Genomic DNA, 18,130 nt, shown 5'->3' with positions numbered 1-18,130 from the left:
GTAGACCCTTCCCTAAAAAATACAAGAAAACCCCAAAGTGAATAGGAGCCTTTTGAGGTGAATTAATCACAAATTATATATATATATATATATATATATATATATATATATCTATAGATATATATATAAATTAAGACTTCACTGTATATTTTGATCGTACGTCACATGTGCTGTCATTTTCCATCTCTCCACTGGAAAGCAACAGGTCCTAGTCAGGGATTACAGTTTAACTCACTTTATCTTGCAATTAAAAAGGAGAGGGCTGCGAAGATAGCTTGGCAGTCTAAGCACCTACCTGTCAAGCACAAGGACCCAGGTTCGATCCCTGGTACCACATGGTGCCTGCCACCAAAACCAGGTGTGGTGGCGCATGCTTGTAATCCCAGCACTGGGGAGGCTGAGCCAGGAGGACCACTATGAGTCCGAGCTATGTAGTGAGACCCTGTACCAAATACATAAATAAAATATTTTTTTTTGAAAAAAGAAAGGAGAAAAACTATTTTTTAAATGACAACATATTAAAAGTCTTTTTTTAATGTACATGCAGACTTTACACTTCTCATTTTGATACCTGTCTCAGATACATAACTTGAAAATCACTTTCACTAAGTAATTTATGACAAATCACAATTCTGTGCTACGCTGGCACTTCATGTAGTGTGTGTGTTCTCTCTGTCTCATCCTTTCTGGAGTTAGAAGTGGCTTTTGCTTGTGTCTCAATTGTTTTGCACTTGGCTCTTAACACCAGGGCTGTAGAGAATGTCCCAAAAGTAACTAAGCCGTGGAAGAGAGATTGTTTTGTTTAAGTTTGGTGAATAATGGCATTCCTGTGTTTAATTTCAATTTTAATGGTTTATTAATTTTCATCCAGAACTTCTCTTTTCAAGAATCTGGTAATAGATTTATTTTTCTTTCGGCTTTGAGTAGGAAATATGATACAAAAATGGAGACAGCCAGATGGCATCATTTTGAAAACAAAGATATCAGAGAATCTCAAACTGTGGCCTATTTGAAGACTAAGAAAGCAGAGAAATCATGGAGTAGTTTTCTTTTATACTTTACTGTAATAAATAAAACTACACACACCCTTTTTGGAAGCTTGTAAACATTTTTTTCCCTTTACTGACCATCATAAAGTCCCATCAGTAAAACTCTACTATGTTCTTTCTTTCTAGAAATAGTTTTTAAAAATTATCATTGTTTTAGCATTTCCCCTTTACTTTAGTTAGACATAATGTCTGAATTTTTTTCTTCCGTCTTTGATTTCTTAAAACTTGTTAACACACATGTACACTTTGGTATGAACTCTGAGTCACTGTTGAGGAGATTTCATAAAATACTGAAGGGCAGGTTAGGTGTAGATCTGTCATAATTACTGGCAGCAACATAATGTATTGAAATACACAACATGCCAGTGAGAACTCTAAGCGCCTGTCTAGTTGTTCCCTTGTCATAGGAGCCCTGCTTCCAGCTTTCAGTTAAGCTTTGACTGAAAAATGAGACAAGAATTTTGATCCCTTGTAATGGTTGTTTCACTCCATCATTGAACTAATTTTATACCTTTTTAATTGGCATAAGTCATGTATGTTAACTGCCTTAACTGATGAAGGCCAAAGTCAAGGGAACCTGAGAAAAAAGCAGGCAAAATAAAGTTTCAATGCAAAACAACAGGACAGATTTGATTAATTGAGGGACAGTTTAGAGTAGAAGAAATCATTGTGGTAACTCAAATTTGGCCTACTTGTCGGAATGAAAACAGAAAGAAAGAATTTTTAAATTGTTTGGCCTTAATATTTATGACATTTAGGCCCTGAGATAGAATTTCAAATTTGTTGCAAGAGACAACACCATGTCTATGCCAATATGTGAAGTCTTTAATTGTTTTTTCAGAATTGAAGTAATTATACAGATAATGTGGGTAAAATATTTTACTTAAGTTACCTAATTTAAATGAGGTAATTATACATTTTTCAAGCAAAAATTAATTTCCATTGCCAGTTGCCTAAATGTTTCAACCTAAAATGTTATGATAGACATCGATTAAGGTTTAGTCATTTGAAGTAACATTCACAATAAATTTATATATTCTTCCTCCCAACTATGATTTTTTTTTCCAACTATGATTTTATCTAGGAATGGTAATTAATTGCATTTGGGCCTTTGCCTCTTTATTGTTTCATTGTTGTTGTGGCTGTGACAAATATTTCTACCATATCAGTAGTGAAAACATTTTATACTCAGCATTTTTGTCATTTAATTAGAAACATCTTAAATTTGGGGGTTAGATGGCCATTTAGGTATTTAAATATTTAGGTAACATTTCAAGAAAAATTGACACACAAGGTCAATACTTATCTCTTTTTTCTTCTTGAGTAGAAAAAACCTTAGTTTTTATTGGAAATTAGAATACAGAATGGTCAAATAAGCACTCTTATATATTTTCATACCATTACAGACCTGGAAATTTCCTATGATGAAAACGTATGTCTCAGGATTGAGTTGTGAATACTCCAGGCACAACCTGCCTCAGCAGAGTTCTGTCTTAGGGTACACTGAATATATGTGTGTGTGTATATATATATATATATTTATTTATTTATTTTTTGGTATTTTAGGGAAGAGTTTATAGGGTGTTCATGGTCTCACTACTAGATTGGACTCGTAGTGATTTTCCTGTTTACAGCCTCCCAAGTGCTGGGATTACAGGCTCGTGCCACCATGCCCAGTCTCAGTTGCCACCTCAGCATGCCTCAGGGGCAGGGCTGGCACACACTGGATAAATTTTACAGGCTATTCATTTACTTCTTTTCATCCAATCACTTTTCAGTAAGGGCTGGTACTAAATGATTATCCCTTGATGCTCTGAGAAGGGGGTGTTAGATGCCAGATATACAGTACATGTGAAATACAGAATATATGTAGAAAGAAAAGTGTCTCCAGCCAGTGGGACACGTATAATTCTAGATAGCATCCTAACATCTGATAGGACACTGTTTGGATCCCTTGTGCTTCACATTTCTCCTATTTAGGGAGCACAGCAGATTTTCCTAGTTACTACCCTTATTGCTTTCAAAAATGCAAAGCATTCAGGCATCACATCCTATTTATTGCATACAATAGAATATGATATCCTTGGAGATTTATGCCACTGGCAGGTAAAAATGTAAACTTCTTTCTCAAAAATCAGATCTCTTTTATTATAATAAACAGATTCGGTGGTTAAAGGTCAAGTTTCTTTCTGAGTTATGGTAATAGTAGAACAAATACTTTTATAAGTAATCAAAGATTCTATAAATATAGGTACTTGTTTAGATGTAAATGTTAAAACATTCGCAAATTATCCTTTCAACTTCTGTGATCTAAAAATCAATAGAGGTCACAGGGTTTTATAGAATTGTTCTTTTTCTTTCAACATAATTTAATAATACATTTTACAGATGTTGTTTAAACATTAGGCACAGATTGTTTTGTCAATAAAGCTAAACAGAAGCATGACACAAATGCAGAAAAAGCAGATGTGAAGAAAATAAAGTACCAGTGTTCTGATCCAGGAAGCACTGGGTCACTCTTTTGCTGTTCTACTACAAAATGCAAGTGCAGGTTCTAGAGTGATTTTCTTTGCCTAGAAAGCATCTAGGGAGGGAACAACTTCACACACACAAAGTAATTTTATTAAGCAGGTGGTTAAACTTTTTCCTTTGAGAATTTAAGTGTAACATGAATGTAAAGTAGACTTCTTAATTGATCAGTGGAGTAACAGGTGCAGTATTTTAAAAAGAAGGAGAAATATAGCGTAACTCCCCGGAACATTTTAGAACATTTCAGAATGTGTTGTTGTTCTTTAAACCTCAGTTAATTGCTACGCTTTTCACCTTGAGTGTCAATTCTAATAATACTACCTTTACAGGCACTTACTCAGGGTTTAGATTACAGCAATCAGTAATACTCACTAGATAAAATACTGTCTAGTTGCTCATAAGAAAATATTGAAATCAGTCAAAAAATGTTTAGCTTGCATATTGCCTGAGACAGGGCTGGCGAGATGCCAGACAGGCAGGGTATTATTAGGAAAGCTGAGCAAATAGCTTGCAGGGAAAAGAGCTGTGAATTTAGAAACCTTCAGGTATTGTCATGTCAGGGAGTTTTAGGAGTTCAACGGAGACACTGCTTTTGTCTGTAGGTTTAAAATTTTTCCAACAAACAGTCTCCTGTGAAAATGACTGCAGACTATCCAATATACTTTGCTGTAAGTTTTATGCCATAGTTTACTCAGAGCTTTTCCCCACTTTATAAAATCACATCTCTAATAATACTGTTAACAGTGGAAACCCCTTGTGAAGGGGAAGGCAGCCTTGCTGTGCTGAGTGGGAAACCCTATCTTTTCTTCCATGGGTCTTTGAGTCTAGGTGAGACACCTGGAATGTGGAAAGGTGGATGTGAGAGGCTGAATGCTGCTTGTATAATCACTATTTCTCTTCCAGTGACCATTTGAAGACCAGTGTCAGAGATTTTCAGGAGGATAAGCAATAGCACAGTATCTGAAGTGAGAGCTAGTACAATCTGAGCGAATTTGTCAGGTCCAATGAAGGCTGAGCTTCCAGGGAGATTCAGAGCTGAGTGATTTGGAGACTGATGGGCTGGTCCATGGTGCACACAGTCTTTCTGAGTTTCTGGGATTCCTTGGAAAGCAGTTAAATCAATGGCTTGGCGCTTGACTCTGGATATGTTTTGTAGGTCAGCATGACTTGTTACATTCCTAATTAAGTTAGATTTGCTGTTTTCATTATCTCAGCATAAGTATCTGTTCAGAGAAACAGAAAGAACTCCTTGAGTGTCACCCAAGCAAAAGAGCAAGACTCGACTGTCTTGTACTTGGGGAAGGCATGAGCATTGAGGGATGCAGGCATCACGGGCAAGGCTATAGAACCTGGTTATGCTCCATCCTTAGGTGACTTGGGAGCAACTCTCCTGTAAAGCCCCTGACCATGCAAGACTCCTGCATGTAAGGGAGGAAGAAGAAGGAATGTGCAGGGAATAGACACTGGGGTCAAAGTCTCACAGCAGTTGTCCTCGTTCCTCCTGAATTAGATGAGTGTTGTCACTCAGGTCACATTTTGTCTCCAAGGCCAATAGCTTCGTCTGTGTTCCAGTGGACAAGTAAGACTACTTGGTCAGGATTATAAGGCCTCTTAAAGCTCTAATATTCTAGACTGTGTAATAGAAGGGCATTGGGGAAAAGCAAGGTGGAATATTCTGAGGCTACTGTCATTCCAGCTCCACCCTAAGAATGCAAAAAACCATTTTGATAAAGAGACAAATAGGAAATTTAATTAAAAAATTGTTACTTTCCCTCATCTTAAATAGACAAACCAAACACTGTAAAATAAAAAAACCTAGATGAAATTAAACCGTATTGCAAGACATGAAAAACATATGCACTGTCATTTTAGAATTCATAATAAAGATAAATCAGTCATTTTTAGTAGTGTGCTACGAATCTATGAATGGCATGACAGATAATAGGCTGGAGATTTCTGAAGTTATTGTACAGCAAAATTTGTTTTTTCCTCAGGCATTCAATCTTTTGCTCTTAGTAATTTGGTACATGACAAACTTTTTAGTGGGTGCATTAATAATCTATAAGTAATGGGTTGTCAGGTGTCAGTTAGATAAGATAAAAAGACTGTTTAAGCACTATCCATTTGCTTCTTTGCATGTGATTCGTAGGTCAGAATAAATAACTTCTTGAGTTGTGGTTCAGCGTGCATGTTTCTTTCCTTTTTTTCCCCATCCTCCCTCTTTCATCTGGCTCTCCTCCAGGTGTATGTGGAAGAAGAACTGTATTGCATTACATAAATCCTGCATGTAGGAGCACATTTGAAATTCACACTATGTGAATCAAGGGGACAAATGTCTCGACTGTCTTCGGTAAATGTATTTCAGTTTTTGCATGTTACTCTTTGTCATCTCAGTGGAACTTTGTAAGGGGAAACAGACTAGGCAAAGAGGGGCATTACACCTTTTAGATGTTAGTTTTCTAGCCAGTCAGGTTTAGGTCTATTCTTGTCAAATCTGTCTTAAGTGTGTTTACATAAAGTTTGCCTTTCTGGTATTTTCTGCTTGCACAGGCCTGATCTCCACCTATTTTGTGTCAACAGTTGCCGAGGCTGGTGCTGGGCGATTAACCATTAAGCACTGAAGCACCAAGCTGTGCCCAGAGAGACCCTCTCTCTGCCCTCACTTCCATCAGCGTCTTGCTTCAGGCTGTGCCTACCAAAAACAAGCACCATATTTGAGTGGTTAAAGAGCCAGCTTGAAATATTAAAAAAAAAAAAAATGGGGCAAATGTTGTCTCGTTGCATTTTCTCAAAAATGGAATGGAGCCAGGGGCTGGGGGAAAGGAAGCTTTTCTGAGGGTCATCATCATCTCAGATCCAGTCTGCACTGAGTGTGAATGTCCAGCGTTCGGTGGAGATGCTTCATTTTTAATTTTTAAGGGGGAAAGAAGACATTTCAAAAAGAAAGAAAAGTAGACACATCTGACAATGCTGATGCTTATAACTCCAGAAGACATGGAGCTCTCCTATTCAGAAACCTCATAAACATCGATCATTTCCATCCCTATTTTATTTCCGTTCTTACAAAGCTTTTAGTTGAGGCTGACTCATTAATACAGAAAGTAATTAATTCTATGTGCTCTTCACACCTGAACAATAATAAACAAACAAAACTTAATCTTTTCTGACATCCTTGAGACTTTTCTTTTTATTTTTACCTAACCTACTGCCTCACAAGATTAGATCCTATCACTGAAGGAGAGGAAAATATTTCCTGTCTTAAATACGTTAACTCTTGAAGGTCTGTAGGGATTGAGTTAAATATAACTTAACTCACAAATGAGTTCGCAATGCCTTTAGTGAAACCTGGTTTAATATTGATAAAGTCACTTTTTTCCCCAAATATATTGCTGTGGGGTAAAAATTACATGCATTCTGTGTTAAGCAGTACATATTTATATTTTTAATATTTTTACTCTGGGATACCAAATAAAATGTAAATAGTAGTTTTGAGGGCTGATGTTTGGTTGTTGTGAATTTAGGTCTGTATCACTACACCATCTGCTATAGTTGACTTTATTTGATCCTTAGCTTGGGTTAGAGTTCACAGGTACTGAAAAGGGCAGGGGGTGTGGAATGTCGAAAAAGCTAATGGAAAGAATTGCATGTGTCCAAAAGATGTAAGTTCTCATCCCCTGTGGCTGGTCACCTGGCAGGATCATTTGCAGACAGAAAAGTACGATAGGGGCTGGTGGGGTTTCCAATCCTCAGGACCCAGTGAGAACTGGAAAGGAGTGGGGGCCAGAGGAGACATGCCACGGTGCCCCTGGATGAATGTAGTGCTAAAGCCCTGAGAATTACGTTGTGTTATTAGTCGTGCTATTTCTATTAAAACTGCAAATAAGGAATATGTGACTTTTTTGTTTGTTTGTTTGTTTGTTTGTTGAAGGGTATCAGAAGGGAGCATGGGTTAAGATTTTTAGAAACCTTGTGTTACAGAATCCTGAAGTACAAATCCTGGGTGGGAATTTATGCATCATGGGGCGGATGAGGCTCAGTGCATGATATTATACTGCTAGCTGCTAATTAGAGGCAGCGGTAAGACTGATTTCTCTTCCAGTACTTCTTCCTGTCCATCATTATGTATTTATTTTTAACAACTTTATTTATACAAACCAGACAATTCGCCCACTTAAAACGCACAACTTCATGGTTGTTAGTAGGTTCACAGGAGTGTACAAACATTCCTATAATCAATTTTAGAACATTTTTGCCACTTTACAAAGAAATGCTGAGCCTGTAGCTATTCGCTTTTCCTTGTGCTTGCTTCTTCCTGTCCACCAGCAAATGGAAGGCACTAATCCGCCTTTTTATCTGAACATGTGCGTATTCTAGAGGGCTCACAAGATGCGATATGTCATGTGTGATCTTTAGTGACTGACATTTTTTCTTTGATCCTCATTTATATGCATATAACACATTTTATTTATCTATTATCCGTGGCCAAGCGTTTGGGTTGTTTCCACTCTGTGCTGCAGTGAGCACCCTGTACCAGGGTTTGTGCCGTCATGTATTTTGAGAACCATAATGACAGCATCCCAACAAACTCCTCTCTTAGGTTTTATGATTTTCAAAGCACTTTTCATGAGCAGTGTCTCTTGGGCAGCATGATTCTTCAGCTCAGTGCTGCTGTGCCAGCGCAAGTTGTCCTACTGAGCTCCCGTCCAGTTCATTGCCAAACCCCACCTTTCCTCTGTCTCCCTACTAATGCTCAGTGTATAATCAAGATAACAAATAACACACACAGAAAAGGGGAGTCTCACTGATAGCTAACCCAGCAGTAACACCCAATTCTTCAGAGTTTTTCCACAGTGATTTAGATGCCAGAAATATTTTGCAAAGATTTTGTAAGTTTTGAGAGGAAGTCATTTTGTTAATGTTATTGTCTTCATTTGAGTTTTGTAAATCATATATCTCATTTGGGAGGTATTTGTCTTTTAGTATATGTGGTTGTATTTTAAGAATCAATAGGCTACACATCACTATGTAGTACATAGAGCTTAGATCTCAAGATTTCCTAGATGAAACCAAAGTTATATTGAAAGTTCCAAGTCACAGACACAGATTTCTTCTGTTCAAGTCATCTTCGCGGTGAGATTCTGTAGCTCACTTATTGTGATCCAGTGAAGCTGGATATGAATTGAAATTCAGAGATATTCTCTTGGGACGTTAGTGTGGGGACCTACGGACAGTGCAACTTGGAAAATTCAGAGAACTAAAGGAAAGTCCTAGAGAAAGAAAGAGCGCATCAGAACACCAAGATGATGCTAGAATTCTGTTATCTCTTATGTAGATGGGATCTGGCCATAATTGCAGTAGAATACATTTTCTTTTCCTGTATTTTTAGGGAAGGGCCTACAGGGTGCTCAGGGTCTCACTACTAGATCAGACTCATAGTGATCCGCCTATTTACAGCCTCCCAAGAGCTGGGATTACAGGCGTGTGCCACCACGCCCAGTCCTGATTGCCCTCTCAGCACGCCCTGGGGGCGGCGCCAGCGCGGCAGGCCCTGGAGATGGAACCCCCACCCCCTGCGCCTGCTTGTAGGCACTTTAATCTACTGAGTTAGTTGATGAGCCCTAGAGTAGGGTCTTACCTCCAGTAATTCTTTTTTTTTTCTTTTAACTCCAGTAATTCTTTGGAAAAATAATATCTATTTGATTTTTAGAATGATCATACATTCTAATTGCCTGGGACATTCCTGACACTTTTTTTTTTTTTTTTGCGGAACCAGGAATTGAACTCAGGTCTTTGCACTTGCCAGGGAAGCGCTTATTCCACTGAGCCATCTCCCCAGCCCCTATATTTTGTTTTTATACTTTTCTGCTGGGTGGTTAAGACCAAGGTAAAGCAGGACCTATGCAACAAGAGTTGTAGCTTCTGGGTCTGATAAGGTCAGTGAAATCCCCTCAGGATTTATCCTGAGATCCTGCACCTTAGATTGTAGAACCTTTCTCAGTGTCAGCCATGTGATGAGTCATGGCCATTGCTTGGCCCTGACACTATTTTTGATAGTGTCCCTTTACTCTCAAAAATGTCCCCACTTAGATAAATTACCTCTTTGTCCCATTGATAGTGGAGATTGGCTGCAATCTAGGATTTGTTTTAAATAAATAAATTTACTCAGTAATGTATAAGCGATGTTTGGGAGGGGATACTATTTTTCTGACTTTTTTGTGAACATGGGAAAATTGGAACTTAAATGAAAGAAGGTTCAGTGAGTAAACCAAAGGAAGCATATCTATTTTTGTAGTCAGGAACTGGGGAGCACATCAGGAGAGGCATGGCTGGGAATGAGCAAAGCCGAGGGTGTATTTACAGTGCCCCCATTTCTTGGCATTGACACCTGACTCCACTCTGCCTCAGAAGAGCAAACCCTGTGAATTGTACCCCAGGAGAGCAGTCTGGGTTGCGCACTGTTTTTAGATATCCAGAAACCATTCACCTTCTTCCTATCATGAAAAATTTGCCTTTTATGAAACTGGTCATTACACCAAAAAGTTTGGGAATGCTGATCAAGAAGGCAGCGTACCAACATTAGAAGAATTAGAGGGGCCGGGGAGATGGCTCTGTAGGATAAGCGCTTGACTGGCAAACGCAAGGATTTGAATTCAATCCCCGGTTCCGCCAAAAAAAAAAAAAAAAAGAATTAGAGACCTACTGAAGGAGCCACCTCTGCTTTGAGTTCAGGTGAGATAAGGGTTTAAACCAGCCCAAATGTTTTCTAATGTAAAAAATATACATATAAAATTTATTTCAAGGAAATTTTTCTGTAATGTATACCCAATGATAAATTATTTTAAAGCTATTTCAATGTCTGAAGTCGGGGTCGGGGAGATGGCTCTGTGGAATAAGTGCTTCCTGACAAGTGCAAGGGCCTGAGTTCAATTCCCAGTTCTGCCAAAAAATAAATAAATAAATAAATAAATAAAAATAAAAATAAAAATAAAAGATATTCAATGTCTGAAGTCCAACATCATACATAAATTTTGCTATTACTTTGCATCACCATTGCCAACTCAATAGTAATTTTCTTCACTAGCTCCTTTGAAAAAAAATTATATCTAATGATGACTTCCTCTACTGCGCTAGACAATTTCTTTTTAGAATAATTTGGCTAATGTCCCTGCTAAAGATGGAAAGCATTATCACTATGCTGATTGATGGGCTTCCTGTGACTTGAGCAAATTCCAATATTGCATTTCTAGAGTGGGTGGAAAGAAGAGTGGGGCTTCCCATGTTCCTGCCTGGCCACTCCCCTCCCAAGCTGTTCTCTACTCCTGCACCCTCAGATACCTGAGGATATTGCAGTCCTGGAGGATGTGAAGACACTAGAAAAAGGTGCCAAAAAAACATGATTTCATAAGGTTTGCCTTGAAATTGAGTCAACTTTGTTGACTCTTTGAGAGTCATATTTTATGAAAGTTTATTTAACAAGAAAAGGGGATGTAGAAGGCTTGGACCCTGAAGAAGGCCAGTTATAGATCATGAAATCCTATAAGTAAATGCAAATCTACAGGGAAGATTTTCAAAGTTGTGGTTGTTGCTGTTATTGGTTTAAAAGAATAGAGACTTGGGAGCTATGTAGAGCTCTTTTTTTTTTTTTTTTTTTTTGGTGGAACTGAGGATTGAACTCAGATCCTTGCATTTGCCAGTCAAGCGCTTATCCTACTGAGCCATCTTCCCGGCCCCTTGTAGAGCTCTTTACCTTAGTGTTTGTTTATAAAATATGCCTTAAAATTATTGAAGATGTTGACTTAAAAAAGTGTAGATAGAATCTTATTTAAACGGATGTGATACAGTTGAAAGAATCATTACATCAAATAAATTCATGAAATAGGAAAAAACAAAATTATGGAATTCAACAAGCACTTTCCAGTGTGAAATATTATACTTAAAGATTTTTTCATAATACTGATCTCTAAAATTAAAAAAAATTAGAAATCACATAAAAATGGATTTGTATCATTTAAGTCTTACATGTGTATGTTGTTTATTTTTAATTGAATGAAGATAATGCATTTCAAATTGCAAGTCCTTAAATTACACTTAAGTGCCTCTGGTATTTATTTTTTAAATATGTAAGTATTCTTCACTATACATCAATATTAATCAAAGGTGACTATAATTAATACTTTTTGTGATAATATAAGTATAGAAGGTATTTTCACAAGTATATCTTTCTGGTTAATGAAATCTTTCTTAATACTGTAATTGACAATTGTAAAATGATATCTCTGGGCTAGGGAGATAGCTCAGCAGTCTAAGCGCCTGCCTGGCAAGCTCAAGGATCCATGTTCGATCCCCAGTGCCACATGCCTTGTCAGCCCGACGCGGTATCAGCCACCAAAACCAGGCTTTGTGGTGCATGCCTGTAATCCCAGGACTGGGAAGGCTGAGACAGGAGGATCACTAGGAGTCTGAGCTGCATAGTGAGGCCCTGTACCAAGTAAATGAATAAATAAATAAATAAACATTTTTAAAAAAAATGGTATCTCTGCATTCTTAGATGAACGCCATCTGAAGTAAGGCTATCTACTACCATGATAGTAGATAGTTGACTATTCACTTACACTGAGTTGGCAGAAGTCACCCTGGCTTATGAACAATGTCATTATTTAGAAACAAAACTAGTTTGATTTTATGTCATTTTTTGAGACAACTGTGGCATGCCATAGTCATTAGCATGAGGTCCTTCTCATCATCACGAAGTGTGTAGGTAGCTATCACAGGAACATAGCATTGAGGAAAGGTGAGAAAGGCCAAGCAGCAAGTGATTGTTCTCTGCTCTTATCCGTATGGTGCAGAACTACACAGGGCAGAGATTTAGGAACATGTTGCCTAGAGGACTTGGACATTGCATCTTGTGTTTTGGCTCATAACAGTTACCTTCTATGTTCTCCTCACCCCTCTAGGTTCTACAGAAAAGAAAACATAGCAATCTGGTTTAGGTGGAAGGGAACAGGGTAAGATGGGAGGGATAAACTAAAGGTAAAGGTTAATGTAAAGGCTGCGGTAGCAGATCTTGCTCATAAAACTATTTAGGTATCCAGGGACGGAATATGAAGGGAGAGAAACAGAATTAGTAGAATAGAACAAAAATTAGCAAAATAGAATAGAAATAAACATCTAAGAAGATGAAAGCTAAGGAAAAAGATCAAAGCTTCCTGTATTTTTTAAAAAAAATTCAGATTCACTTCTCCTTTTTCTTGTCAGGTTTCTATTTATTTACTTATTTACTACTTAATTACTTACTTATTTGTTGCCAGAGATTGTACTCAGGATCTTGTGCCTTACGGGTAGGTGCTTAAGCCTCTGACCTATCTCCCCAGCCCTCAGGTTTCCATTAAAAATGAAAAGAAATAAAAATTTTTTTAGGTGATCCCAAGTCTCAGATTTGGAGAGGTTTTGTTCTTTCAATCTCTCCACCTGGCCTTAGTAGACTTGAATCCTAAAAATAATTAATTCAACAAGAAGTACATCTCTATTTTTCTAGACATTGAATAGAGTTACAAATCCAACCACCTCTCTTCCTGTTTTTTTTTTACTAGAACTTTTGTTTTGCGACAGATGATAGTTTGACCACAGGAAGAAATTCTTATCTGTTATTTAATTAAAAAGAAACTATAAAGGTTCATTACCTAATTCACTTTTATCCCATTTATAGAAAGGGATAAAAACTACTTCATAGGGCCTGACATAGCTCAGCAGACGAAAGCACCTGCTTAGGCAGACACAGGGACCAGGGTTCATTCCCCAGCCTACACTGCTGGCCACACCCCAGGGCACACTGAGATAACAAATGAGACTGGGCGTGGTGGCGTGTGCCTGTAATCCCAGACCTTGGGAGGCTGAACACAGGAGGATCACTACGAGTCCAATCTGTGTAGTGAGACCCTGTAGACCCTGTACTAAATACATAATAAATAAATAGAGCTTCGTGAAAAATTATTGTGTTTGGGAGGTAAATCAAGATTTTAAAAAATACCTTGATGTTCCAAATATAACATAGAAAGGCAAGCAAAATATTTTGTAATCTAGAAGCATAAGTAACTGAAAGGTTTACTGTTTTTAAAAGCTTGTTTATGGAAAATTTGAGTTGCAAACTATTAAAGGTGTGCAACTATTTAACCCAAATGTTGCATTGCTGGGTATTCCTGATGTCCTATGTCTGAGTTTTAAAGGTTGTTGTATCTGAATATCAATTGTAAATTAGTAAGTGTTCTCTTATATCTTCAGTAAACTTCTGAAAGAGACCTCATCAATATGGAAAATTCTAATATTATATTTCATAAATATGTTATTCAAACTATTTTGTGACTATTAGCATACATTATTATTGGACATCCAAATTTGAGCCTTGTTTGTTTGTTTGTTTTGGAGAGAAAGCCTTGCTGTGTATTCCAAGCTGTTCTTGAATTCACAAACTCAAAGTAATCTTACCTCAGCCTCCTGATTGCTGGGAAATATAGGTGTGCTTGTATATGATGCCTGGCTGTACATCTAAATTTGAATTTAATTATTTTCTATATGTCCTTCCAAAGCACCATTTCCTTTATTTTTAAGCTTTAAGACAATAGGTATTGTAGATAATGTCTATTTGAATTATTGATCTATGTATTGTATCTAGTAAAGCTACAAATCTAAGCTGCATAGAGACCCTGTACCAAATGAACAAATAAATTTTATTTATTTTATTTTTATACATTAATTTTATTGAGAAAGAAGTAGCAATGAGACAGTTTCAAAACAGGTTAGTAGGACAGTTACAGTAATTAATATATTACATATTGTTGTCTTTGTAGTAGTTATTCATAGTACAAGATGCAGACATGATATCTTGTCTAGATAGATAGATTAAAACAAACACACATGAGCTTAAGATGACTGATTTATTGATACTTTTGAAAATGATGTTGTTGTAAGATGGGAATGTGTTCATTTAGGTCCATATCAAATCTAAGGTCTTTTTCTTGTTCAATGTTTAGGAAATTCTTGATGATTTCAGTTCAGCCACAGTGAGAAGTAAAGCATTCTGTCATGCAGGCAGGGAAGATGAGACACAAGGTCAAAGGGCATTTTAGAAACAAACAGCTGGATCAGTTTATTTAAACAGATAGAGGGATGGGGGAACTGACCTCTGTTTGACTTATAGTGGGAGGAGCAAGAATGTCATTTTATTACTTTGCCCAGAAGGAAAATGTTTTTGTATCAGAATTCACCCCTGAAGCCGTCTGAACACATGGCTCTGTTGTATGTAGCATAATTCCAAAGAAAGAATACTTGTTAGATGGTGTGGGGTGATGAGAGAAAAGAATCAAATGTCGAAATGATGTAAAGATTAAAAAAAAATGATGATACTTTAGAAAATGAAATGTTTTCCTATTTCCCTTGTCATCTTCAGATAAAAATGCCCACCATGACCTCAGATAATGAGTTGCTCATGAAATTGTGGGAAGAACAGTTCAGTCATATTCTGAGAGCTTGCTGTGCCCAGTATACTACTGGTACATTATATTATATTGAACTTTTATATTAAATATTTCAAAATTATGAAGTTCCACATACACCTAAGAATGGAGTCAAATAGTTCAAAGTGATTAAGTTTTCACAAGCATTCAGTGTTTTTGTTTTGCTTTGCTTTTTAAGGAAAGGATTCCTACTTTAAAATCTACATAGCTAAATGTAGTTTATATCTATTATCAATAAATTCAGTCATTGCCACAAAAAAAAAAAAAAAAAAAAGGAAAAGAAAGAAGGAAGCAAATTGCTCCTGATGCCTGTGGGCACTTTAGCTAAGATTGCAGTGATGTATTTGCTTATCAATCTGGAGCAATAGCTCAGCTGTCTACGCGCCTGACTGGCAAGTGCAAGGACCCAGTTTGATCCCCAGTACCAAATGCAGCGCCAGACCTAGAATCCCGGGCACGCTGAGCCAGCCACCAAAATCGGACATGGTGGTGCGCACCTGTGATCCCAGCTCTGGGGAGGCTGAGACAGAAGGATCGCTACAAGTCTGAGCTGCATAGAGAGACCCTGTACCAAATGAACAAATAAATTTTATTTTATTTATTTATTTTATATATATATATTAATTTTATTGAGAAAGAAGTAACGAGACAGTTTCAAAACAGGTTAATAGGACAGTTACAGTAATTAATACATTGCATATTGTTGTCTTTGTAGTAGTTATTCATAGTACAAGATGCAGACATGATATCTTGTCTAGAACAAATAAATTTTTTTTTAAATTTTAATTTTATTTATTTATTTGTGTGTGTGTGTGTGTGTGTGTGTGTGTGGCCAGCTCAGCCCACCAGGGGGCGGGGCTGGCTGGCATGTGGTGCTGGGGGATCGAACTGCGGTCCCTGTGCTTTGCCAAGCTTGTTCCAAGTAGTTGCTTTAGACCACTGAGCCATCTCGCCAGCCCCCCCCCTTTTTTTTTTAATTTTTAGAACAAATAAATTTTAAAAATTAAAAAAATATATTTGTTCTCTCTACGTGGAAACTACAGTAGACATGGATAAATCTAATTAGTGTTGTGTGTGGCAGGCCTTCAGAGGAACACATATACGGTCAGCAAACTGAGCAGAATGGGGGTCTGAGTGGACTCAAAATAAGAAAGGGACTCATGTTCTAGAAAGAACTCTTCAAGCACCAGAAATGCTTCACCTAGGGAGAAGAAGAGAGATGCCTACAGTGCGTGACAGCTAGCTATGTTTCAATATTTGAAAAATTATCCTAAGAAAGTGAAGTTAGAGTTACTTAAATTATCCCAAGGAGCTGTAATACAAAAGGATTTGAAATCTAGTCAGACAGCTTGCCTTGTCCAGGGATGGAGTGAATGCTCAGGTCATGATTGGAGCTATAATCAAACAGTCCTGCAGAGGCTTTGTATTGATGTGGGGATGTCCTAGAGGAGACTCCTGTCAATACTGTCAGAGGTGATGGTTAAAGCCCTCTCTAAAGCCAACTTGTGGTTCCATGGGTTGAATAACCATAGACTCTGACCTAAATTTGTTATAATGAATAGGAGTCTGGAAGTGTAAGTGTGAAGGAGGCAAGCTTGGGGGTGTTGGTACACTGAATCGCTGAATCTTGTCTGAATAGCTTTACTTCTGTCCATATACACAAGCAGTACGGCCTTAAAAGTTCTTAATCTCTGAGGTGCTCATATCCACGGGTGTCCTTTGACTCAGTATTAGGGGTGCTACCAGTGGAAACTGAGTCCAAACCAGCTAATTTGGAGATATTTCTGGACCCTGGAATGTCGGAGATGGTTGGCGCAGCACCACCGATGTTCTGGCAGGGTCTGAGGGTGGTGCTCACAGGTATTTGCCAGATATGTATTGTTTTGCAAATTAACATTTCTTTGGTGACTTGTGACCTCAAAAACATCACTTAATTTCACTGAGCCTTGAGACTGGGCGTGGTGGCGCATGCCTGTAATCTCAGCTCTTGGGAGGCTGTAAAACAGGCGGATCACTACGAGTCTGATCTAGTGGTGAGACCCTGAATACCCTGTAGACCCTTCCCTAAAATTAAAAAAAAAATTCACAGAGCCTTCCTCAGATCTGTTGAAAATGGCTCTTTCCTATTTTTGAGTAAATACTATAAAGCATATAGATAAAATTTTGTGTTTTAAAAGGGACTTAAAATAGGCAGTTGAGGGACTGATTTCCTTTCTTGTAAGAGCAGGTTGTGAGCAGTACCCCAGATAAAAAGCTGTGTTTTTTCTCTCTCTCTCCTACCTATGTAGCTTCTATGAAAATTACTTTTGGTATAGGCAGAATATTAATATTAAGTAATTTCATAATTGGTCACGCAGTGAAGGCAGCTAATGAAAAAGCAGATTTTTTTTCATTTTAATTGGTTATTTCACATGGTGTTTGTGCTACACCTGTGCTTATAATGAGAATGGAGAATTAATCTAACCTTCTGCTCACATGATTTAAATTTTCATGGTTTATACAAGATAATGATAACCTGATTTGCAACACAATTTGTTGAAGGTCTGTGTTTTAAATATTTTTATTAGCAGTTCAAGGGCCTCATATACAATAACTGATACATATATTGCCAATAATAGCACTAATAGTGTACCTTTTAGATTCCATTTTCATTATCTATCTATTATAACAACTTTTCAGGTAATGAAAGAGCATAAGATACAAGATGCTGAAATCTTAAAATGTTATAAAGTTATACATTTTTAGTTTAAAAAAAATGTCTGTCTATTTAATGGTCTGATTTTTAGGAACTATTTTACTTCCAGAAGTGGGGAGGCATATAAACTAGAATTAATTCTGGAATATGGATCCTCTAATTATTGATAGTACATTATTAAACTTTTCATTGTGTTTTTTTTTATGACCTTCCTTTATTTGATCTGTTCAAATCTGAGGTCAGAAGTCTGAGACAGGAACTAAAAGCAATTTACTATTTCCAAATCTAATATGTCCTCCTCATTTTTATCTCTGCTGTGTAATTCTTATTATGCAGTACAAATGGAC

General features: G+C 37.3%; 1 protein-coding gene across 2 annotated transcripts in view; it reads left to right on the top strand.

Annotated features, from left to right (window-relative positions):
- The window catches only part of Meis1 (Meis homeobox 1), a 135,908-nt gene that overhangs the window by 111,813 nt on the left and 5,965 nt on the right, over positions 1-18,130 (top strand). The gene's annotated exons all lie outside the window — the stretch shown is intronic.

The sequence above is a fragment of the Octodon degus genome, unplaced genomic scaffold (assembly GCF_000260255.1).
Source record: "Octodon degus isolate 3935 unplaced genomic scaffold, OctDeg1.0 scaffold00078, whole genome shotgun sequence".
NCBI classification, from domain to species: Eukaryota; Metazoa; Chordata; class Mammalia; order Rodentia; family Octodontidae; genus Octodon; species Octodon degus.
The sequence above is the reverse complement of the archived record's forward strand: the minus strand, read 5'-3'. Positions and strand labels throughout refer to the sequence as shown.